Consider the following 26,136-nt stretch of genomic DNA (forward strand, 5'->3'; position numbering starts at 1 on the left):
AAAGACGTCCGTTATAAACTTAAAAAGATATTATTTCAGTTATAATATAATAGGTCTCACGTTTTAGCGAATTATATCTTAATAATGGATAGTTTTTTGACCAGATCGTGAATTGATACCATTTTTAGATGTCGTAATTTTGTATACCATCGTTTTTTAAAAAATAAATTAATGGCACTATAAAGTAATTTGGTAAAAGGAATTTCAGCACTTTCCAAATACGATTTGATAGATAAGTAATGAGTGCTTTCCTAATTTGTCTAGAGAAACTGTGTCAAGTTTTATATGTCAAACTGAAAATAACTGAAAAACTTTTGTATAGAATTAGTGGTGACATCAGAAATTTTTCCAATATAAAATAAAAGAGCATTGAGTAAACCATATATACTAAATGACAATAAATAAATAAATACATCATATTTATGGGCGAACAACATTTTTAATTTTAATCACTCGATATAGGGTAATGGGTATAATCAATGGCCACTTAAGGGATTACGAATTGAATTAAATTTGTAAATTGGTGTCATTTAGAGTTAAATATTCTTAAGGGTTTTTAGCGATGAAACATCAAATTTTATAAAAACACAGGTTATTTTAATCAAAAATATTAATGTTTACTAAAAATTAACAAAAATTTACACACTTGTAAAACCACACAGTTATTGGGCATACAAATATAGTCATTGGCATATAAAATGACAGTCATTGGCAGTTCGTAAAATTCCTAATTTTTTAAGTATTTTTTTTTGTTTATGCAAGTAGGGCACAAAAAATAAGTATTCTTGTTCTTTCTTTGTAGAAGTGCCGATATGATAGCCTCTACTAACTAAACTTTTACAGAAAGACTGGATGCAAGCATCAATATTATCTACGAATTCAAAAGGCGGGCCTGTGGGGTATTCTCATTCGCGCACTCTTCTATTCCTGATTACGCCTACCTGCAAGAAGCTCCGAAGTCTAACTCTATAAACAAGGGCGACGCCAGTAAAAGCTCGGCATTGAATCTTCAAAACTAGCACATCTGGTTTACTCTTAATTAATACTCCAAAAAAGAAGCCTACTAAACCCCATTTTTATAAATCCACAGAAGTGACTTCTAGGAAATTCCTACAAATTCTGTCATAAATGCTAACATGTGATGCTCCTACCGTATCGAAAAACAAACAGCAAGCTCAACTTTCACAACGTCTAAAAATTTAGAAGCCACGAAGACCAAACGAGCAATCAAACTACAAAGTAGGAGAAGACATTCAAGCTTCAAAAGCCAGCAAAAAAAAAAGATCTCACTTAAAGAAGAATTGGGGGCGGGTGGGATGAAAAATCCTCCGATGATGAAATCGATGGGAAAGATTTCCTCGAATATGTAGAAAGTGATAAGGTCGACGACTACTTATTTGTTCAGTTTCTAGACAAGAACAAAACATTATCTTTGTCCGTATTACCATTTGAGATTTAGCAAAGCCCGAATTGTCATATACTCTACGTTTACCTTAGATTACAAACCGAAAGAAAGAACAGTACGCGGCCTTTGAAAATATAGATCATAGCTTGATGCCGAAACAGGTAATCAGTGCATTAACCCTGCAATGACAAAGAATTAAGAGAAGAAGTTTTTTAAGCTAAAAAGATAATCACAAAAATGTTCATAGATATGGTCTATCCGTAAATAAAAAATAAATACAATATGCGTTTTTTGGCAAAATTATATACCTTAATCAAAATATTTTAAGATGTAATATAGAAATGTGTGAGTAGTCCTATCAAAAACAATTACTCTTGTCGAATAAATTTATTACTTTTAAATAAACTCTATTCTAACCAATAAATCAACACTTTTAACTTGAAGATCCCAGCAGGTACATGAGCTTGATATCTCAATCGAAATCTGTAGGCTACAAAATTCACGTGAATACTGATATTTAAAATGTGTAAAAGATTTATCTGTAATAAACCCCGTGTGGAAATGAACCCCATGGTTACAAGACGAACATCAATTAATAAAATACGTTACATTTAAATAGAGATGTACGAAAATACTGCGCTGTATTTACTGAATCAATAAATACACGAAAAGAAAGAAACTGAACTGGTCAAAAAGCTGTAGTTTTGGGGAAGAGATTTTATCAAGTCAAATTTCTATGCAAGTAGATTCTAGAAAAAACATTAATAGCCTTACTTCCAAAAACAGAAATATAAAATTAAACACGAAAAAAACAGATATGTACAGAAGTGATGACAGTGATTGGTTGTACAATGGTTATGTGTTACAATAAAGTACTATCTATCTCACACTACTGGTCACAAAACAAATCACTTTGGAATTCCCTGTTTCAAAATATCGCTGTTTATTCCTGCTATCTAAGTCCTATTATAATCATCCTAAAAGAAATGGTAATACATCAAAAACATACTACATCAATGAAGTGGTTTCTTGTTTGAAACAAACTTTTGTAAAGGCGAGGACTGAGAGTTCCCATCAGTTCCCATCAGTCCATCCCAATCAATAACTAAGTTCAAAGTTAGATCTACTCTGAAGCAGTATCTTCCTATGAAGCCAGTAAAAAGAGCTAAAAAATGTGGCAAAGAAATGATGCATTCACAAGATATATATACGAATTCAATATTTACTCAGGACAAGAATTCACACCAACTACTGGAACTCTAGGAGAACGAGGTTTTGAAACTTCACCACCTTACGGTCATCAGATGCGTGTCTATGCTTTGATAGATTTTTTACTTAATCCAACCTACTAAATATCCTAAATTTTCCATGTTTAGGAACCTATATGGCCAATCGAGTAAAGGTAGGCAAATTTGAAAATAACAAAATGTTAAGGAGTGATGTGGAGCTTTTAGTTTCATCCGAAGGAATTTTAGCGACTAAACGAAAACTGTTGGAATTATCAACAGAAAGCTGAAAACTAAAGAAAAAGCTGAGTTCACTTGTTCAGAAGCAATTATTTACAATAACTTTATGGGAGGAGTAAATCTCGCCGATCAAAACGTTAGCACATATTATGATAAGCACCGAAAATCTGCGAAATGGTGAACAAAAGTTTTTTATAAATTAGTTACGTACGCTACTGTAGATTCTTGGATTATTTACAAGCATTTGAATAAAAGAAGGGTGTACAACAAGATAACACAAAATTTTCACTCTTGAAATTTCTGGACAGACAAAGAGAATTAACGTTGGAGACCATTAGTAAGAACAAATATCTACAAGGAGAAGGTGTTTTAAATGTTCAAAAAATAAATCAGCAACTTGAACTATTTGTACAGTGTGCAATGTGCCTCTATGCAAAAATTGTTCTTTACTACATCATTCATAAGAAGTAATGCTTTTTTTTGTGTAATGTACTTTTTTTTATTTTGAATATAAGTTTGTTTTTTTACTGATAGGATTTATTTATCCCACCATTAAACACTAATGGGGCATATATGTCCCATGTCCTTTCTAAGGATACAAGGACACGCAAAAATGTAAAAAAAATCAATCGCTTTGTTAGGTTTTTAGATATCAACGAATATCAATAAATGCATTGTAAACAGTTTTATTTAGCTAGAATAAAATCAGTAATAAAGGGGTTAAACAAAATACGATGCCCATGACGTCCATGTATGTTTTTTATATCAAATTAAAGTTAATTTTTTCTGAATGTGATACTATAAGGTTTCCTGAAAAAAAAAATGGTCGAAAATGAGGAATGCCAGCTGTTATTTAAGAACGCGAAGTGTCAAAGATAAAGTAAGATACCGTTAGGGCGCAGCAACACTGGTTTTATAAGTGATACTATTATGTATATTATTATATATCTATTGACGCACGCTTTAAAAATTCACATAAACCAAACAGTAACGTTGACACTTCAAACCAATGGCGTTGCTCGCTAGCTGTCTTTTATTTTATTTTTGATCTTCTTCTCATGGCGCCGTCTCCTTTTGAAAGTTGGCGATCCAAATGACAATTGTAGTTTTGGAAACTGCTGCGCGAAAGATTTCTGCAGATGAGCGGTCGAACCATCTCCTCAGGTCTTTCAGTCACCAATTCTGGCGTCTTCCTACTGATCTTTTGCCCTGTACTTTTTCTTCCAGTATAACCTGAAGTATTTCATATCTTTCGCCTCTCAACACAGGACCCAAGTATTGCATTTTCCTCTCTTTGATTATTCTTAGTAATTCTTTTTGTTTACACATGCGACGAAGTACCTCAACATTAGTAACTCTTTGTACCCATGGAATTCTCAACATTCGTCTGTATATATACATCTCAAAGGCATCTATTCTCTTTTATATTTCATAGGTAATTGTCCAACTTTCACAGCCATACAGTAAGACAGAAATAACATCTGATCATTCGGATTCTAAGCTGTAGACTAAGGTCTGATTTTGTAAAAAATGTGCATGCTCATGAATGTTTTCCTTGCTTGTTCGATTCTTGATAGGTTTTTTTTAATACACTGACTGTTGATATTTGCTCCCAAATATTTTATGGAATTTACCTGTTCTATTATTTGACCCTTGGCACACACCTGTACGTTTATTGGTGTCTGAAAATTCTAAAGTTTTAGTTTTGGAAACGTTTAAATGTAACCCGAACATTTCGCTGAGGTGAACTACGACATTTATTATATTTTGTAGTTCTTGTGCGTTGTTTGCTATTAAGACGGTATCATCAGCATATCTGATGTTGTCTATGCTGATTCCGATAATCTTAATTTCGCCTTGGACCTCGTCTAATGCTTCTCTGAATATAAACTCCAAATACCAATTAAACAGTAGCGGTGATAAGACGCAACCCTGTTTCACTCCTCGTCAGATTTGTATATCTTCGGATGTTGTAGACTCTATTTCAATTGTTGCCGTTTGGTGCCAGTATAGGTCTGAGATAATTCGCAAGTCTTGTTCGTCAACTCCAGTTGTTCTCAGAATTTTGATCATCTTTTTATGGTTAACGCAGTCAAATGCTTTCCGATAATCAATAAAACATGCATATACATCTACATTCATGTCTCTGCATCGTTGCGTTAACATATTTGAAGCAAAAAGAGCCTCTCGTATTCCCAATCCGTTTCGAAATCCGAATTGAGTGTCACTCATCTGGACCTCGCACTTCTTGTAAATTCGTGTATGGATAATTCTGAGAAAAGTTTTAAGGACATGAGACATTAATATTAATATTTGATAATCATCGCATTGTGTGGAATTCGATTTTTCTGGTATCTTTGATACCAAACGTTTTGAACATCTGGCAACTCTAATTTTTGACCATTTTTGCTCAGGAAAACTTATATCTTCATATTAAGAAAAATATTATCTTTAATTTAATTAAAAAACATACATAATACCTCATGAGCAGTGTATTTTATTTAAAAAATAAATGAACGAAATAGTTTTGGTAAAGTCATTCACAGTTTTGGATTATTAATCAGATTATTTTCAAAAACGTGTCTCTTGTAAAATGCGAATTGATACGTTCCCTATTGCCGATCGTTCCTAAATAAACGTTGATACCGATGCCAACTCTATATTCAATGAAATATTCTCATTATAAAAATATATTTTAAAAATAATATAATACTCACATCACCTGCTTACATTTCCAGTTTTAGTTTGTTCAGAACCTCCAAGAATGCTGAACCAGTTTTGTTTCACAAAGATCTTACAAAAACTGCAATGGAGTCAATTTAGAACACGTTAGGAGTTTGTCCCTGTCCAATTAGGTACAGCCTTCGTGTTGCGTCGTTGTAAAAACGATATATTTTATTTTATATACGAAACTTCGTATTGGCTTACCCCTAGCACTTGCAAATTAAACAAGGTTGAGTGTAAGTTAAAGTCACTAATATTATCTACATATTATGTTGTAGTTTGTAAATGTTACTAAAAAAATATTCAAGGAATTATTAGGAATGATCGCAAAAAAGACAAACATTATGGAAGGAAATTCTAGTAGTCCAACGGTAAATTCAATTTAGAAATACATGGCAGATGTTCATGAAAATTATGTGAATAATTGTTTAATAATCTAGTTATTAATTAATTAGTTTTTACAAATTTTATAGGGCTATAGTAAATCAATGCAAGTTCGCTTTTAGATAATTCTATAAAGCACTTCCTTCGAAGAAAGAAAATTATGGAATCAATTCTATTTCAATACTAAGGAAATTACGATTTGGTATTTAAAGATAAAAAACTAATGAAAGAATGGAAATATTGCCTCAATAACCTGCTAGATATTATACTAGCAGAATCGGACAACAAAGGCACCCAGAAGGTCTTAAACCATAAAATGCATAAACATTGGAATGACGAAGAACATAGAAATAGAAAACTCACATAAAAAGAGAGAAAAGGGACTCACAGAAAAAAACCTATATGAATATCACTTTATTTCTCTTTATCTTTCTTCCTTTCTCTCTCTCTCTCTCTCTACTGCCTTTCCTTCTTATGGAGGAGCGCTCTTGTGTTTCCTTCGCATTTCTTTGAAATTTCCTCTACAATCTTTTTCATTCCTCTATATTTCTCGCTTTCTGTTTGATCTCTCTCCATCTCAAGTGGCCACTTATTTCATGACTTATTCTAACAGTTGTTCTCCAGCTATTATCTTCCCCTTCCTCTTTTTCTTCTTTCGTTTGGTTGGTATTCGAGTGCCAGGCTGGTTATATTATTTTGGTGTCTCTTAAGTGCACCTAATCCATATCTGTTTCCTTCTTGTAATCATAATTGTTATTTTCTCATGTTTGTTCTTCTTTATAGAGTTTATATAGTTTTTCGGAGTTTGTTATTTTATTCTTACAGTATACTTTTAGGATTTTTCTAAAAGATTTATTTATAAGGGTTAGTAATATTTTAGTAGTTGTTTTTTCCTATCTTCCAGATTCTTCGCCATCCAATAATATACTCATAAGACAGCTATTAAATATTTTGATTTTAGTTAATTCTGGAACACACGCGATATATCGCGTGTGTTCCAGATTATACCTACATCTGGTCTACTACCGTCTTTTTTCCATAGTCGATCCCAGATATGTGAAGTTATCTACTTCCTCTACTTGTCTTCTATTTATTTTAATTTTAGCTTTTCGGCTGTTATTTTTTAAGCGTTTCGCGAGTTTCATTTTTTCTATATTTATCGTAACACACAATTCATTGGAGAATTCTGCAAGCTCTTTTTCATTTTCTGCATATAATTGTTATGTTCGGTTAGGAGACAAATATCATCTGCGAACTCCAAGTCCTACAACTGGTTGTGCCAAGTTTCCCCTATGATTAGGAATAGTATTGGTAATAGTAAACATCCTTGTTTAACTCCGTTTTGTATAGCTATATCTTTTACCATTCTTCCCGCATGTAATAGTCTGGCCCTTTTTCCCTTGTAGAATAGTCTGATAAGGTTAATGTATTTCATCTGTAGTCCATGTAGTTTTAGAATTTTCCACATTTGCTCTCTGACAAATCGAAGGACTTTTCGAAGACAATAAACAATAAAGTTATATTTCTTTGCCATTCGCTAGCTTCTTCGAAGATAATTATTATAGTACCAATGTGGTCGAATAGCGTACAAGCTTTGTTCCTTCTTGGTTTCTTGTTTAGCTCTGGTATCGGTCTGTTCAATATGATCGTGGACATTATTTTGGATGTGGCACTTAGCAATGCTTTTGCTTGCTAATTTTACCATCTACCATCGCCGTTCTCTTTGGTATTTTTAGACCTTCGTTCTATTCCTTTGGTAGCTCCTTCTAAAGGAACTTTTTAAATCAAATTTTTTCCAATAACGGCTATCCCAAAAGTCACCCGAAACGATTGATTTTCATCGCCAACAGCATTTGTCTATAAACACAAAAGCTTGCTTTACAAAAAGTAGAATGCTGTCTCAGTTTTGTCTTTATTTCTAGAGGCATTGATGTACAATTTGCAACAGCTACCATATGTGCTAATTTCTTAGTAGTTCAAGAAATTCTTAATTAATTTGACTGGCTGACGTTTCTGATTTGTTTAGGAGCAATAGCCTGGTGTTGGTTGAGGTAAGGCGAATTGTCCAAGAAGGAAGGGTTTGAATTAAGGAAGTATCCTTGATGTTTGTAAAATGAGTAACAATTTTTAACAAGTAAGTTTGTGGGCGGTAAGAGAAATGGTGATCAGTTTGATTTAAAATTTAGAAACAATTTTTAAAGTAGTCAGCAAATACTTTATTACAACTAGATTATCTTGATTAGATGGTAATGCAGTACCATAAGAAAGACTTAGTCTTGTAAACGTAAGTAGGATCTCTCCAAACTCCAGTATACTGGAATTTGGAACTTTGGAATTCGAAGACATATATTTTGTATGACAACTAGGTAAGTAAGTACGTGTTTTTGAAGAAGTTGTAAACGATTAAGTAGTAGTCAAGTTTGGGAAGTACTAGGGCGTTTTAGATATGTAATAATATGGAAGAGTTAAGACTCTATTTTTTGTTTGCAAGCGATCGTAACAAATTTATTTCTAGCTGACATGCCTTTTTGAAATATTCTAAATGTACTTTCCTTGTTAGTGTTTAGGTTTGGGAGTATTAAACTAAGGTTCACTTGTGAATGACCATTCTGCAATATGATTTATGGCTTTTTTAGATACTGTTATAAATAGTTGTCTAGTTTTTTCGTCTGCAAAGTATAACTCAAGCATCTGCATATAAGATCTGCTTTCATTTATATAAAATTTAAATATATGAATCTATTTTGGAGAATATTACCATGGAATTATTATTAGTAAATTGAATTTTATAAAATACGACGTATTTCCTGTATTACAAATCAAAAAAGTAGAATTTCCGATATCCTATATAAAGATGCGTGAAATGTCTCTATGTAGGTGATCTAACTTATCGACATACCTACCCACGTATGACACCAATCATGTGATGTAAAGTTCTAATAAAATCGATTTGCAAATGCCAACGGAACACAAACAGGATATCCATTGAAAAACCAAGAAATGATTTGAGATTGTCGGTTCTAATTGTAGATATATTACACATATAAATATATTAGTACAAACTTTTTCTGTTCCTGCTTGTAATTACTGCAAAATTAATGAGTTCCTCTACGACTTGAATGATCCGCGCATGTAAATGGTCTCGTGCTACGACGTGTGATGTGGATATACTCAACGGAAACTTGACCAAAGGAAAATACAAAAAATACAGTTCATTAGTAAAATTGAAAATTGTATGTAATTAAGTACGCAATGAAATCGTTTCCGGGAGCCATACCTGGGAAGTTTTGAATAAAAGCTTTTACTTCTATAAAATCAAAAGGAATTAAAATTTCATGGTACTGAAGTTTATTTTGCAATTTTGTATATTTAAAATTAATTTTTCATTTAATATAGTTATCATATAGTTTAATAGTGATTTTTTCAGTCAACCAGCATCCAAAAAAATACAGTCCATTTAATATTAAACATAAAGAATTGGTCAATCAAGCCAAATTATCGATAAAAAATCAATACATGGTGGTAATTATTAAGTGACCAAACATAACAATTTTAAATACACAAAATCAGAAAATAAACATATCTCTCCCTGCTTGAATCTCAATGTCTGTCGTCGCTCGCGCGGTTTCCAGCCTTCTTCTCTAACCAAAGAACTAAGAACCGAAATTTTGGCGTTGAGACGGACTTCTAACTCTGTATTTGTTTTTCTATGATGACAGCGCCATCTATCACGAACAGAAAATTTGTTTTTGATAAAATCCTTAAGGAGTAGACTTAGAAGCTGATGTTTGATGTCATTCGATATGTTTTTGACAAATTATAAAAACGATTTTTTATGTTTTTCGATCCAATGTAAGTTTTGCTAAATATTCGACCGTTCACTTTATTGTCACACTCGGTACACAAATTTAACCAAAAAATTTTCTGGTACATTGGTAATGTTGTGATCAAGAAGATAATATTTTTATGAAGTACTTTTATGCTTACTTTTTTTAATATAAACTAAAAAATGAAGAAAACATAACCAAATCTTTCGGTGTGATTGTCTTACAAACTTTTGCTGCCTTTAATTATCTAGTTTATTTAATTATATAAAACTACTAATACCCTACTGCTTTCTGTCTAAGTTTTTTCTTCCTAGACAGATAATTACATATAACTATATATTTACTGTAAGCATCCGTTCTGGATCAGTTATATAACTTTTAAAGATAGTGCTGTCGCTAAATAATCTGCTAAAACACTTGCCAGACTTTCATTACATCCATATTTAAAAGATAGAAATCTGTAAATGAGTAGTTTCGTCCCTGACTGACCACCGCCAGGAAATTTTATGGTTCAGTGTATTAAAAAATGTTTCCTAGGCCTGCTGTTACAATACAATAATAAGTACTATAATTTTATATAAAAAATATACGAAGGAAAATATTATAGATCAGAAATTAAAAATTATCGTTCAGTAACTAGAGAAACGAAAAATTAGTTACGGAAAAACGAAAAGCGGTAGGGGAACTGAAAGATGGAGCTGCTTATAAATCTACCCAAAATGAAAAAGTATAAAAAAAACCTAAAATAATAGTAGAAGCAAACTTTTTCTTTTATCTTCTTTTATATCTCGTTAATATTTTTTTAGCTACTTTTTGAACTGACAATTTTATTCAGATTCTGTGTTTAAATTGTCTAACTTAAGGATAACAAAACGAGCTCGATTTTAACGAATACTGTGGCACTATAACAAACGGAAAAAAACTAAAAAATCACAACTAAGACTATGACAGTTCGACAGGGTTGTATACTACCACTAGCAATATTTACCATTATACTCCTGCTATAATACTACTAATACTACTAGATAGTATTAAATTTAACCGAAGAATACGAAATCTGAGGACTCACTATCCACATTAACTAAATGGAATATCTTATAATAAAGGTCAAATAAAGAGACATTCAACTCTCGATTGGAAATATAAAAAAAGGCGTTTAAACAGTTTAAATACCTAGGACAGAAAATACAACAGGCCGATCTATGGTACTAACACCAAAATCACTTTGGTGTCTTAAAATTAATTAACGAACAAAATTGACAACCTACAAGTCGGTTGTAGAAGCAATTGTTACGTATGGATCTAAATGTTGGCAGATGACGATGAAATAGAATAAAAAATGGAAGTGGCAGAAATGGACTTTCTAAGAAAAGCGTATCAGATATCCATACTTGATCATATCTCAAATAAAGAAATAAGAAGAAGAACAGGAATGATTTAGAATACTGTAGATATACTAATATAATTCAAACAACCTTTATGGTACGGGCATGTAATGCGCATGAAAAACAAACGATAAGCAAAACTGGCCTTAAACTATGGTCCATGGAATAAAACAAGAAAAGGCAGACCAACATTAGAATGGAGAGAAGGAATCAGAGAAATAATAGGAGATACAATCATAAATGTGAAAGAATGGACCGACCGAAAAAGCTAAAGATCAAAATGCGGGATGTCGCATGGGTTGTAAGACCCCCGTAGATATATTTAAAAATAGGTTTTTCTATGTAAATGCTCATAGGAAAATAAACTGTCGAAAGATTCAATTATTGTACTGAAAGAAACAGATTTAATAGTAAAATGATAAAAATGAAAGATTTAATATTGTAAAGATCTATGCCTTTTAAGTTTAATTAAAATGAAACTTTAACGTGAAAAATATATTTTAACTTCTTCTTCTTCTTCTGGTTCCTATCCGTTTCGGATGTTGGAAATCATATTGGCAATCATGACCTTGCTCGCTGCGGCTCGAAACAGCTCCGTTGAGGTTTTCTTAAACCATGTTCTTAAATTCCGCAGCCATGATATTCTCCTTCTACCGGGTCCTCGCTTACCTTTGACTTTACCTTGCAATATAGACTGCAGCAGGGAGTATATTTTAACTATATACTATCAAATAAAATATTAAAGCTCAGTCAAAATTTTTTTCCAAAGAATGAAAAAGGAAAGTATTTTGAAATGTGTAAATATGTATTTCCTAGCTGAGCACATTCGGCTAACAAAGCCATCTTCAGGGATACGGTTAAGTTTTAAAAAGTACCATTACTTAGGAGATATCCCATTTTAAAGAAAAAATCCACAATTTTCCTTTAAGTTATTTGTAAGTTAATATATTTCTTAAAAAAAATATAAAGGACTGTACACTGGATTCCCCAAAAAATACATTAAAAAAGTTGAAGCAACAGATCTATCGCTTCAACTTGAATAAATGGTTGGGTTCTGACACCCGTACTATACCCAACTTTTATAATATGTTTTTGGTGGATTCCAATGTACAGTCTTTTATGTTTTGTTTTTAAAAATATAATAAATTAAAAATAGCTTAAAGCAAAATTGAGAATTTTTTCACCAAAATAAGGATGGCTTTGTAATCCGAAACCGCTCAGCTACGAAATAATTGTTTACACACTTACATACACACCAAAATATTTTTCTTTTCATTCTTTGATTTGTCATAAGTGTTTACAAAAACTTATCAGTATTTTTATTAAATAAGTTTTTAATGCACGTAACGCATTTTATTATTTTATAATTTTCCAAATTGGGACCTTTTCGAAATAGTCTAGGCAACATTTGACCTAAACCACCCTCATTTGGGCAAATCGTGTATTATCCAATTTTTTTACTTCAGTTGCTTCGAAATATTATTAAAACAAATAATTTCACTACGCGGACACCTAAAAAAAGGAAGCTAAATTTTTTATTAGGTAAACAATTTGTGAAAAAATAAAAGCGGTCAAAAATCAATGTTTATTCAATATTTTTTAGGTATTTATAAGCAACATAGAACCTTTAACATTTACCCAGAAAATATTTTTAATATAAAAAAATGCTACATAAAATTTTATTACAATCGATCTAGTAGTTTTTGCAAAATAATTTTGCCATCTAAATTTTTGAAAAAATGTTAATTAATTTTCAAAATTATGCAGAGCCAACAAAAAAAAGTTTTGAATACTTGAAATTTTTTAACATATATAAGAGCACTCAAGGCTTTTAGACAAAATTAGAATAATTAAAATTCGTTGAACAGGACAGCCGACTGATTTTTTTAAACAACTATACTTTAAACAACTATATTTTCAAGCTAATAAACAGTACGGTATTATATGTTTTAAAAAAGGGCCGAAAAAAATTTCCATTTGTAATTGCTACCACCTAATCAAACTGTAGCCATATAATATTGCTATAGCTTTTACTACCAGGTACTGCAGTGGATAGGCAATGATTTCAATCCATTGCATTGGGGTTGGGAGGTTCAAAAAAAGATTAGAATTGGTCCAAACAACTGAACAGTTAGTTTCGGAAACTTCTCTTTCGGAAAATATACTAAGTCTTACAACTTGTAGTTCCATTGAAAATGAAATAAAATGTTCGAATTAAAGCACTGTCGAAGGCAATCATGTAGGAATGCTATGATTCCCAACAATGTTAATATTGAAACATATTTTGATGAAGATGATGAAACTCTAGAAAAAGAAATATATTTTTAATTTAGCTGAATTGGAAGAAAATGATGAGGAAGATAAATCTCATGAAATAATACATATTATTAAAAGGCTTAGATTAAAATAGATTTTGTAGTTGTCTTGTATAATTATTTAATTAATTTCTTATTTTTGTTTATATGAATATTATATATATATATATATATATATATATATATATATATATATATATATATATATATATGTGTGTGTGTGTATTTATATTAAGTATAAATTATTATTGAACGAAAATTATTATTTGCAAGTGAATATTCATTTATAATTAAAAAGATAAAAAAAATAATTATATGCTTTTAAAAGTTTTAACTCACATAACTTTACTTTAAAAAAATACAATTGGCCCTCTAAAAGCTGAGATAATTAAAATTTTACAGATCGTTATTTTGAACGAGCGATCTCATTTTTGTTTACGGCTGAAAATGTTATTTCCACCCCTGCCCCGTCAGTTTTTTTTATTTTTTATTTTTTTATTGATTTTTGATAATTTTGCAATAATAATAATAATAAATTTTTTAATTTGCAATCAATTCTGTCTTGTACGAAATTTAATTGCAAACTTTTATAGCTTTAGAAAATTTTTGTACAATGCGTATACGACGAGATATAGCTATGAAAACAAAAAATTTAATTTTTCCAATTTTTTCTAACAAACTGTTTAATTAAAATTACCAAAATTTAGATCCCTCAAAAATGTTGGCACCATGGTCGCCAAGCTTTTTAAAATAAGCTTTATTCGACTTTATAAAATAAAACTTTTGCCTCACAAATTGGCTTTCGGTACCTAAAAATTTGGTGAAAGAATATTTTTTAAAATTCATTACATTCAAAAAGTTTGTTTTTGGCAATTTAGATAATGCGGTTGTTCTCTTTATATGTCAGGTCTCTATAAGGGTTAATTTTTTTCAACGAATAATTCAAACTGAAAATTGTTTTATTTATTTATAAGGTTTTCCGATAATAGAAGAATTCGCAAGAAAAAACGATTTTCCAATTTTGTTGTTCTGGTAGATTTTAAAATTTATTAACATTAACCCTTTAAACTCTGTTAAAAAATCATTGAACCCTTCAACTTACCAATCAATATTGCAGATTTAAAAACGTTAATTTTTCACGTCAAATTAAGGATCTTCAATCTGGAAAGTGGTGGGGGAATTAGCTAGCAATGTTTAAAATTGGTAATAATTTTAAATCCACATATAAAAATTATTTCCTTTCCATACGCTACCAATATAATTAATTACTATTTAAATGGGAATAAGCCACAATTAAAGATTAAAGTAAGTTTATTGACGTTTCAATTTCTACTTCGGAAATCGTTCTCAACATTATCAAAATTCGTATTTTGAGAACGATTTCCGAAGTGGAAATTGAAACGTCAATAAACGTATTTTAATCTTTAATTGTGGCTTATTCCCATTTAAATAGTAATTAATTTAAAATGCCACAAGAAAATAGCTTCAGAACAACACCAATATAATTACGGACTAATGGTATTGCAATAACCATCAAAGTATCACTGGGATAAATAAATTAAATAAGTTTTTACCTAACTGATGAATCGATCTGAATTTTTAAGGGTTTGTACCGCTTTAAGGATTTGTACATCAAAACTAAACTTTAAGGGCAGAATCAACAGTGAAGGTCGATTTTAACAAGATTTATAAATAAATAATAATTTTGCCTTATTTTGCAGTAGCCACAACATTAATTTTACAACTATTAAAATACTTATTTGTAAAATTTATTTTAAAAGAAAATTTTTTTGAATTTTATTTAAAATATTTACTATATTAATTGTGAGTAAAACTAAAAAACAAACCTAATTAATTTCAGGACACATGTAACAGAAACAAACAAAAAAGTTGCTAGACACTTGGATTATTCCTTAATCTTGAGAAAAATTTACTTCCCTGGAGTATCAGAAGATTGCCAGTTTTGAAGCACCTCTTCTGGATTTACAATATGTATACGAGTATTATCTACACAAGTGGGTTATAAAATTTTTATCAATGCTCACTTAAGTAAATACCTATTATAAATAATAACGCTGACTCCTCAATATTTATTTGCCAGTTTGAAATAAAACTAGTATCTTTAAAATGATTAATCTCTAAAAATTTTTAGTAGCTGTAATATTTTACCATTTTGTTTATTTAAAATGCCAACAAATCGTGAAATCGATGATTTTAGTAAATAAATATTATTTTCCAGTAACAAAACTAGCTTTATGCTCCATTATCCGTGTTTTGAAATTTTTCCCTGTTTGGCCTATGTATATTTATGAGGATCATATACCAAAATAATCATATATACTCCTAAACTATGGTAATCTTCACTTTTTTATGTCAATATTCACACAATTGTTGTTTTTTGTAGTTGTTCGGTAAATACATCAAAAATAATAAAGATAAACAGAAGATTAAATCCTTGGATATATAAGATCACTTGCGGTATATGCTCAAAAGATTATATAGGTCAGACAAGTGGAACTTGTAAAAAATAAATTACTGTTCTAGTTCTGCCAATAATAAAACCAATTATGCCAACCATTTAATTACAGAAATTCGTGAATGCTACCGTTGGTCACCGTTGCCTGTAACATGTATTAGTCAGAGAGAAAATAATCAAACTTAGATTGCAACCACACCAAAATTATTCTACTGAAGTATCTCTGATGTTTTATCAAAACATTTCAAGGATGCTATGTTCTGTGGAAATATTTTACGTTTAATGTGGGGTTATACAGCATTAACTTCTTTAATCTGGCGTTTCATAAATATAACAATAAATTTAGTTGTATTCATAATTAGCAACATAACAAGAGGATAAAAGTTGAAATTTCGCAGGCCTATGTAATGTCTTTTTATCATTCCTAGAAGATAATTATTTAAAGTTGCTCAACTTTCTAGCAATCATTTATATCGAGCTTTTGTAAATATAAGACCTGTTGAACATGCATAAAACTGACCTACCTTAACGCCCGTGTTTCGTAATAGCGGCGACTACCTGCACCCGCGTATAATTGCTGACACAGCGTGTAATTTACTTAAAACAGCAGCAGGATCAGCAACTACTTGTGTTCTTCCTGCGGATCGTAGTAGTAATCGAAGAGATGACACTGACACTGGGCCCGAATGTCCTTGGCCTTCCTTTCACGGTCACTACCACAACAGAAATGCTCGACGGAGCGACGAACTGCTTCTTTTCCTCTTCGCGAGTACCGTCTGCAAGAAGTACCTTCGACTTGGAGGGGGTACCACCACCGACTCGCTAGTTTGAGCAGGTGGATCGACGTCGAAATTTATGGATTTGCTAATATTTCTAGCGCCCTGATGGACCGTTACTTTAAAAATTTGTGGTTGGTAATAAAAGCGTTGCGGTTTAGGCGATTTTTCGGTAATAAAATCAATGAAAAACGGTGAGTACTAATTCCGCTACTATAGTAATTATGGTTAATAAAATCAATAAATTTTAAATATGTTACTTATGACTTAAAAAGGATATTTGCTGTTTCGTAGAAATTTATGAATAAAGTGGTTATCTTTTTTCTCGAATGGAATAGCACAGATGGTCATAAAAGTGCAGCAATTTTATACACAAAAAAGAATACTTTATGCATATTTGGCCGACAGTAGTACAGCTACATGCAAATAAACAATAACATTATACCAAGTAATATAGAAATCTGAACATCCATTATAAATTATCATATTTTTGAAAATTTTGTAAAATTATAAATTGTAGCAAAATACACAAACGATTAAAATTTCAATTTTTTTTAAACAACTTACAGAGGTGAATCAATAAATGCAGACGAATAGAATAGAAATATATTTTTTTTAACATTTCTGTTTTGTTTCAAAGACAAGGGCTTTCTGCCTTTAATAATTCGATGGGTATCTCTTCGGGACCTAACTATATGCTATCCTAGATTACGAAGATTGTTTATAATAACTATATTTCTATATGCTAATTTGTTATTAAGTAGTGGATCTTCAGTTATCTACTCTGGTCTGACTTTGTAGATCTTTAAAATGTTTTTTCTTCATTTTGATAAACCAATTAAATTAATGACTGCTTTGTTTATGTGGTTTCTTCTCAGGCTTGCTACAGTTTTCCAAGCCTCTGTTGACTAAGCTGCTTCTTTGATGGTTGACATCACGCAACCCTGGTGAACTGCTCTCTGTATTTTGATATCTCGAGTATGGTTGTCAAATTTTATCTTGGCAGTTTGATTCCAATATAGATTAGATATAATTTTCATATCACGACTGTCAATATTTTTGCTTTTTAATACATCCACAAGCTTTTTATGTTAAACCTTATCAAATGCCTTTTCAAAATCTACAAGACATAAGTACATGTCCTGATTCATATCCATGCATCTCTGGGCTAGCATATTCAAGCCAAACAAAACAATTTTTGTGTCCCTAACATTTCTATAGCCAAACTTTATGTCACTAACTTTATATTCAAGAGTTTTAACAATTCTACTGAGTATTATTTTCAAAAATGTTTTAAGTGTGTGACTCAATACAGCTATTGCTCTGTGATCTAAAGAGGATACTGCACTTGAATTTTTGGGTATTGCCACAAAGGTCGATTGTAGCCATTGTTTGGGGATTGTGGCAGTCTAATATATTTATGAATTTTAGTGATTCGATGAGCACATCATCTGGTCCGGTACCTATGCCCTCTTTTATGTTATTGACGGCATACATGACTTCTTCCCGGAATATGGTTGGTCCGGTATCCTCTGTGGTTTCTAATGATAGCTATTCTCTTTGTATTTATGGATGTAACCGGTCCAGTGACTAAGCTGCTACTAGCAGGTTTTCAGTACGAATATTGAGATGTAAGGGATAGTGATGCGCAACCTATAGCCTCTCCTATCCAAATACCAACGTCACCTGCCCACTGCTCGTCACCTGCCCACTGCTCGTCACCTGCCCACCAACGTTACCTGCCCAACTAACGAGACTCTTACGTCCGAGTGTTGTTTGGTATAAGCAATTCCCCACTTGCTGTCCAACGTCTTCGAGCAAATAAGTTGGTAAGTGGTAGTGGACTTTTTTGTTCTGGGGTTGAGAAATAGGCGCCGAAGGCGGATGAACAAAAACTTGGTCAAAGGCATAAAGATTTAGGTAAGGGGAGAAACCACTATATTAAAGATGTCTATGAATATCCGTGGATTTGTTATGTCGCACAAAAATGAAGCAAATGCCCTCAGTTCCTTGCATGCAGATGGTCCGTGGGTGCTAAGAGTCCCCGGGTTTGACTTGTAGATGTTATTTGTAAAGAACAGACATGGAACGTCACTAGTTTGTGCATCCCAAAAAAATTTCCATAACCTTACATACATTTAGTGTAAGTGAACTGAGGTGGTCTGGCTTAGGTATTTCTCATAATGTCAACCTTACAGTGTAATAGTCTGATAGCAACGCCACAGATAATTACGACAAGCATAGGGTTGCAATAGTGCTTGATAATAGAATTGCGATGTCGGTTATGATTACATATTCTTTTAAAACAGAGTAATATTAGTAGTTAGCAAGTCAATCTATTAATATTAATCTAATTCAAGTTTACGCACACACACACAGTCGATAAACCCAAAACTAAAGTTTTAGATTTCTACAAAGATATAAATGAAGCATTAAAAGTCTTAAACAAAAACGATATGGATATCATAATGGGCGATTTTAACGCCAAAGGAGAGTTACTAATTGAATTTTGTGAAGAACCTAATTTTGTTATGTCCAATACGTGGTATCAGTTCCCACCAAGAATATTCTATACATTTCGAGTACCAGGGGACCTTCCAAGTTATATGAAACAAAATCCAATTTATTTACACCTTGATAAACACAAGATTCTGCAACTGTATAAAAAGAGTGGCCGCTTACCCTGGTCGGATATTTCGTCTGTCTATAACATCCAAATCTCTTAATGTAAGGCTTCGACTGACAAAGCTTAAAAAAACATTCAACAAAAAATACATAAACACAAGAGAAGTAATGAGAGAGATAAAGTGCTTAGAACTACAGTAACCACATCAACAAGAACTTTAAAAATATGTAAATAAATGACATGGAGAAAACCTATGAAAAAATTAAGATGGCAATAGCCAATGCTGATAAAGCAATTGCAATTCAGATGGATGACGGAGGAGATGCTTGACCTTACGCATTCGTTGGGTATTCTGTCCCCTTTTGTTAATTTTCCATTTTTTAACCTCCTTAATGCTTCTTTGCGACATCAATGAAAAAACTGGAATCATTCGAGCTGTGGGTATATGGAAGAATTCTGAAAATATCGTGGACAGAACACGTCACAAATAAAGAGGTTCTGAGAAGGATGAATAAAGAAATAGAAATTTTAAATTCAATTTAAACAAGAAAATTGGAATATCTCGGATATATTACACGTGGAGAGAAATACACCTTGCTCCAACTGAATATGCAGGAAAAGATCTAAGTAAAGAGAAGCATAGGGAGGCGTAGAATGTCATGCCTACGCAACTTGAGAGAGTGTTACGGATGTACATCAAATGAACTTTTCAGAGCAGCCGTCTCAAAAGTCCGAAAAGTACTTCTCCCTCCTCAATGTTTATTTCTTCGTGTTCCTTATGTTTTGAAAACCTGTTCCATTGTTCCATATTATAAAAGAATTTCTTCTTTTTTTTACATTTTGTCTTTACTTACTCTCTTAACAATGGGGTTTTCTTTCTTAATATATTAGTGGTCGTTACTTTGCTCTCTCCAAGATTTTACCTAACGTGTAATTTAATTATTAGATTTTGGTATAATGCCCCACTATTTGAGTGAATCGAAAAAACTCAGATATTTTTACACTTTTCTCAGCAGTCTTTAGACTATTCTATCTCCACCCTTGTATTTATCCATAGTTTTGACCTTCAAAAGTAAAAATTTTATAATAAAATTCACATAAATCGCCAGATAAAATATTATTTTTCTCTTAACCCAACTTATTTCATGTATTGTAAGGTAGGAGAATTAATCCTTACGATCCCTAGGGCATTTTCAATTAGATTTTAATTATCAAAGAGTTTACAAGTGGTGTTGTGGTAAACAGAAACTAATTGAAAAAATATATACCACTAGGCACTTTTTTTTATTTTCTGATTAAATACTTTAATAGTAGTTATAACCCAATTTCCTTTTATACAAATTATTTTTATTTTTTACCGTTTATTCTCTCTATCTGACAATTTTTACTGTTGATTGAAAATGATAATGTCTATAGATTCATATACGAAACGTTTTTCATTAAAATGATGAAGTAGGATTATCCTTGTTTTTCTTCTCTACTCCAGTTGACCGATACTCTGACTTGTTAAATAGGTACCTGTATCATAAAAAATAAAAAAACGTATTTTGAACATAGTAAAACATTACAGTTCATTTTATATAATCAACAGTTAGTGTTACAGTAATAAAAATAATTTTCATGTTGCTTTTGGGTTCTTAATAATGTGAAACAGAAAATAATGAAACAAATTTAAGACAACGCTTGTGATTAAAGCTGAAATGTTAATTACATTAAGTACTTTATTATATAACGGCATAGTGTCTATCAACTTAGTGTCATATATAATTTAGGTATAATTTAAAAGACAAGTTTTGGTAATAATACAATTGACTCATTTTGCTGCTATCACAAAACTATAATTTACTATACAGTTGGTGTAATTGGTGTCGGTTACGGAAGTTTTTCAGGATTAGCATTTCGTGTAAAACAAATATTGTCCTTTGTGCTATAATTAAAGAAAATATAAATAGTTCAGTACAAGATTCACACAGGAAAATAAATTTTGTACCTTCTAAAACTAATTGAATAATTAAATATAAACTATTTTATGAAAAATATGTTACAAGAAAATAGTTTCAAAACTATTATCATCATTCTGGTTTTACAACACTGTGTGAGTCCTTGCCCCCTTAAGAATTTCTCTCTAGTCATCCCTATCCATCGTCTTCCTCCGCCAAGCACGTACTCCCATGTCTTCCTCCTCTTCTCTGACAAATGGATCTATCAAGGAGCGTTTTTCTAGCTTGTCGTTTTGTTCCATTCGCATTACATGCCCTATCCACCTCAGACGTCCCACCTTAATATGTTTTACGATGTCTGGTTTCTGGTAGATTCTATAAATTTCGAAGTTGTATCGTCCTTTCCACACTCAATTCGTCATTCACTACTCTATAGTACTTTTCTTTCGAAACATCCTAACATGTTTTCATTATTTTTTATTAGAGTTCAGTATTATGTTAAGGCTATTATTGTTTTGTAAAGATTTATTTTTGTATTTTTCGATATAATTGTGGATTTCAGTAGGAAATTGAGCCCAAAATGGCATCTGCTGGACGTGCAAATTCTGCGGTTTATCTTTGCGATAGTATTATTTTCAGTCTTATACAGCGCTCCCAGGTATACAAGCAAAACTATAATTGAATTGAATATTAACTTAAATGATTATACTCGTTCCGGTATTAGTTTTTGTACAAAAGGTGCTTTGAATTAAGTTTTTCAGCAGTCCACACACGAAATTATACTAAGACAACCTTAAATTTAATTTCGAAGAATCATCCTTATGTTTGATACTAAATGTCCTATAGATATAAAAGACAAGTGTGAATAGCATATTAAAAAGTAATGTTATGGAACGACAAGTGTATCATTATTGCCCGAAATCTATATATACTTTTGTAGAGGGTTGGTTCAGACAATTAAATATGGTAGTAACAAATTGATCGATCCAACTGGGAAACTGCATTTGGGAAAAGCAGAAGCGGAACTAATCTACAAATTTTTAATTTGAACAGCCCAAATGCAATGGCTATTAATATCAAGCATCCAATAAGTGGTACACAGAATACTTAATGTATCAATATTAAATTATCTAATCTTCATTATGGTCTTAGAATCAAAAATAGAAGAGGGACGATTTGTTAACAACGAATTAACGGATAATATATAATAAAAAATATTTATTACCTATTCAATGGTACAAAAAATTAAAGTAATGATACATGTTTAGAATTCTGTTTAAAATCTCAACTTACTTGCAAATTACATATATAACTACATACATCGACAGATTGGACGTATATAAAGAATGTTCTTTAAATCACATAATTACACAGAGCTAGATGTAAATACTGTGTGTAAAGATTTGCTTACAAGTAATTTTTGTAGATATTTTTAACATCTTTACAAGTACATACATTTATATGTAAACCACCAACGCTGTCAGTAATAAATGTCAAAATCCATTCATTTAAAGCGTTGTATATAGCCTTGCCCAAAGTGACAAACAAGCTGAAGCACGTAATTATATGGTATACATTTTAAGTGTATAATATATGAATTGGTGGAAACCATCGAGAATCTATGAAGAGGGCATCACGTGACTAAAATCGACCTCACTTCGGCCATATTGTTATGATCGTTTTGACAGATCGTGTGTGATTGTTTACGTTTGTTGTTTTTCGAATATTTTTAGTTTTATAATACTTTTATAAAAACTGTAATATTATGTTGTGATATTGCATAATGGTTTCTTGTTCTCAACGTAGTTGCAGTAGCAGAAGCAATGTTAATGAAAAATCTTCAAGAATAACGTTCCACAGGTTAGTATATAAATATCTAAACAAAGTAATGGCCCGTACTTTAGAAAATAAGAAAAAATTTAGAAAAAAAATAGGGAAAACCAAGAGTGGAGAGTGTCTATGCCAGATTTACAGATACTGATAAACAGGTGTAAAGGTCCCATGTAGAGTTGCACAATTTCCTGCAGGTCTTGATAAAGAGTCGTTACGGCAATCTAGAACATTAAGCAATAATAATGAGTGGATCTTACATCTGTTGTCTGCAAATTTATTCTATATAGTTTTAGAACCAATGGATATTTTGAATTAGACAATTCCGAAAAGACAGCTAAGCTTTGATTTTACATTTAGTGCTTCTGTATTTCTGTATTTCATCCTACCAGGATTCATCAGAGCGACTCGTACAGAAGCTCTTAAATCAGTATCAGTCGCTCCAATAAATCTTGGTAGGATGAAATACGTATAAGCGAAAATACAGAGGCACTATACTAAAATCAAATCTTAACTGTCTTTTGTTTATCTCTTTTTACTCTTTATAAGTACAAGACATCAGATCACATAAAATTCTTGCTTAGATGAATGGATATGGTGTAAAATGCAATTCTAGATTCTGTTGTTGTTCCTTTCCATCGTCTGTTCTGACTTAACGTAACGGACAGAATTGGACGAATACCTAAGAAAGCCAACGTAAAGACCATTTTCAAGCCTACAAAGAAAATCAAAGACTGCTTAAGATCGGTGAAAGACAAACGCGACCCATTAGTGACGGCTGGAGTATACCGAATACCATGCACATGTGGAATGGTATATGTGGGAACCACGAAAAGACACACAAACACAGGGATAAATGAACATAAAAGCCATTGTCGTTTGGGACATATCGACAAATCTGCCGTGGCCGAGCACGCTTTGGGAAGCGGAGAACATCGCATGCTATTTGAAGAAACACAGATGCTGGACAAAACAGTACTACCCACGATTGTATCGGGAAGCGGTGAAAATATATAAGCACCCAAATAACTTTAATCGACTAGAAGAAGGACTAAAAAAACAAGACATGGATACCAATATTAAAATCCACAAACACTCTTCCCGCCAAACATGAAGAAAGAAAAGCTACTACGAACGACGACACGCCCCCTCAAGCCGAAACCAGTAGAGGGGAGGCGAGTGGGAAATATAAATATTGCCTCCGTAGTACAACATGACGTCAGTTTTAGGTTACAAGCGAAGCAGTAACATCTCCAGAAGTTGCCAACCCCTTGTGTTGGCGAAACGTCGAGAACTAATGTCAGAAGACAACGGCCTAACAGCCCGAGCAAACAGTTTAACGAGTTTCACTTCTTTGTTTTTTAATTTCCTTAATGCTTCGTTTACCCTCAATATTTATGTCTTCGTTTGCCGTCAGTTCTGGTGTTGGTGGTTAATTACCGTCACCTTTAGCAAATAGGAATGGAAAGTAGTCTGCTCATGTTTCCTGCTGAATGTTTTTTATTTTTATTAGTTCGTTGTTCTCTTTTCATTGTCCTCTGATCATTCTCTACATTTTTTTCTGTATTCCATAGAAGTCGTGTTCCATCTCTTTTGAGAAGCTCTACCAGTGTTCCCGTTTTATTTGTATAACTAAAGTATTCGTTTCATTTTTAATTCGTTTATAGTGGTTGTATGCCTGTTGTGTTTGTTGTGTTCTGTATTGTAAAAAGGCTTTCTTCTTTTCTTCACATTTTGTCTTCACTTGATCTCTAAACCTTGCGGTTTTCTTTTTCGGTATGTTAGTGTTCGTTACTTTCCTCTCTCCAAGTGATTCTGTTGCTGCGTTAATTATGTTATTTTTGAAATTTTTTCAGCTTTCCTCGATGTTATCGTCTTCTAATATTTCACTCCCAACAATCTTTTCTAATATTCTTTTTCTGTATAAGTATTTCGTGGATTCCATATTTAGTCCTTCGACTGTGATTTTTGTTTGTCTTGGCGCCGCTCTCTTAGGAATCCTGTTAGGATTCTAATGAATCCTGGTAGAATAAAATCCGTAAAAACGAATATACAGACGCACTATACGTGAAATCAAATCTTAATTGTCTTTTCATTAATAGTATTTTTTTGGTATCTATTGATTGCGTTATTTTCATCTTCGACAACTGAGAGTTGTCGCGGTCTTCGGACACTTTTTATTTTCCGTCGTTTTCTCCTATAAGTTATTATAATATCAAATGCATGCATCAAATGAGGTCCGTCGATTTTGATACAAATAGTCTCAGGTACTCTGTCTTTTACATATTGTCTCACAGTCATATAAAATATGATTTCTTGTTTTATGCTTTTAGCCACATAGTCTATAACTTAAGTCTCTATTGAATACCTACCTTATTTTATGAATACCTACCTTATTTTATGCATTGCCTCTACAAATAACTTTGTTGACAGAAATATATCCAGTAAGGAAGCATATTATAATTCTGCTGATTGCTGTTTATTATTTGCAGTACTTTTTTTAATAACTTAATAACGGGGTAGATCATAACTGGTATGAGTGTCAGATTCTAGTGAAATAGGCAGCGACAAAAGCTAGTTCTTTTGTGGCTGCCTATTCTACTAGGATCTGACACCCATACCACTGTGAAATAGTTAAGATCCACCCCTCTCTTAAGTTATTCTCAGTACTCGCACACTAGCCTAGAGAATACCTTAGGATCCCTAAAAGTCTCTATAGCTGCTGCTTACATTGCTAAAAAAAAATAATTACAAACAAACATTCAAAGGATTGTTTGTCAGACCGTATACCACACCTATGAAAAGTATGCTTGGAAAACCAAAAGGGAGAGCATGGTTCCTAAATTGAATGCTGATAATGACGATAAAACATTACTATTAGTTTACTTTACATAAATCTTTTTTACCCTTATGTTCCTGTTTTACTCATTTTATTAATTTAGCACACTACAGATTTTTTTTTATTATTTTAACATTAACGAG

At 31.9% G+C, this 26,136-nt stretch overlaps 1 protein-coding gene across 3 annotated transcripts in view; it reads right to left on the reverse strand.

The window, feature by feature from the left end:
* LOC140439031 (uncharacterized) overlaps positions 1 to 16,746 on the reverse strand; it is a 359,260-nt gene extending 342,514 nt beyond the window's left edge. For all 3 annotated transcript variants that reach the window (XM_072528668.1, XM_072528667.1, XM_072528665.1), the window contains exon 1: positions 16,507 to 16,746. The gene's annotated coding sequence lies outside the window, so the exon portion shown is untranslated. The remainder of the gene's footprint in view (positions 1 to 16,506) is intronic.
* Positions 16,747 to 26,136: the final 9,390 nt, after the last annotated feature.

The sequence above is a fragment of the Diabrotica undecimpunctata genome, chromosome 4 (assembly GCF_040954645.1).
Source record: "Diabrotica undecimpunctata isolate CICGRU chromosome 4, icDiaUnde3, whole genome shotgun sequence".
In the NCBI taxonomy this organism is placed as follows: Eukaryota; Metazoa; Arthropoda; class Insecta; order Coleoptera; family Chrysomelidae; genus Diabrotica; species Diabrotica undecimpunctata.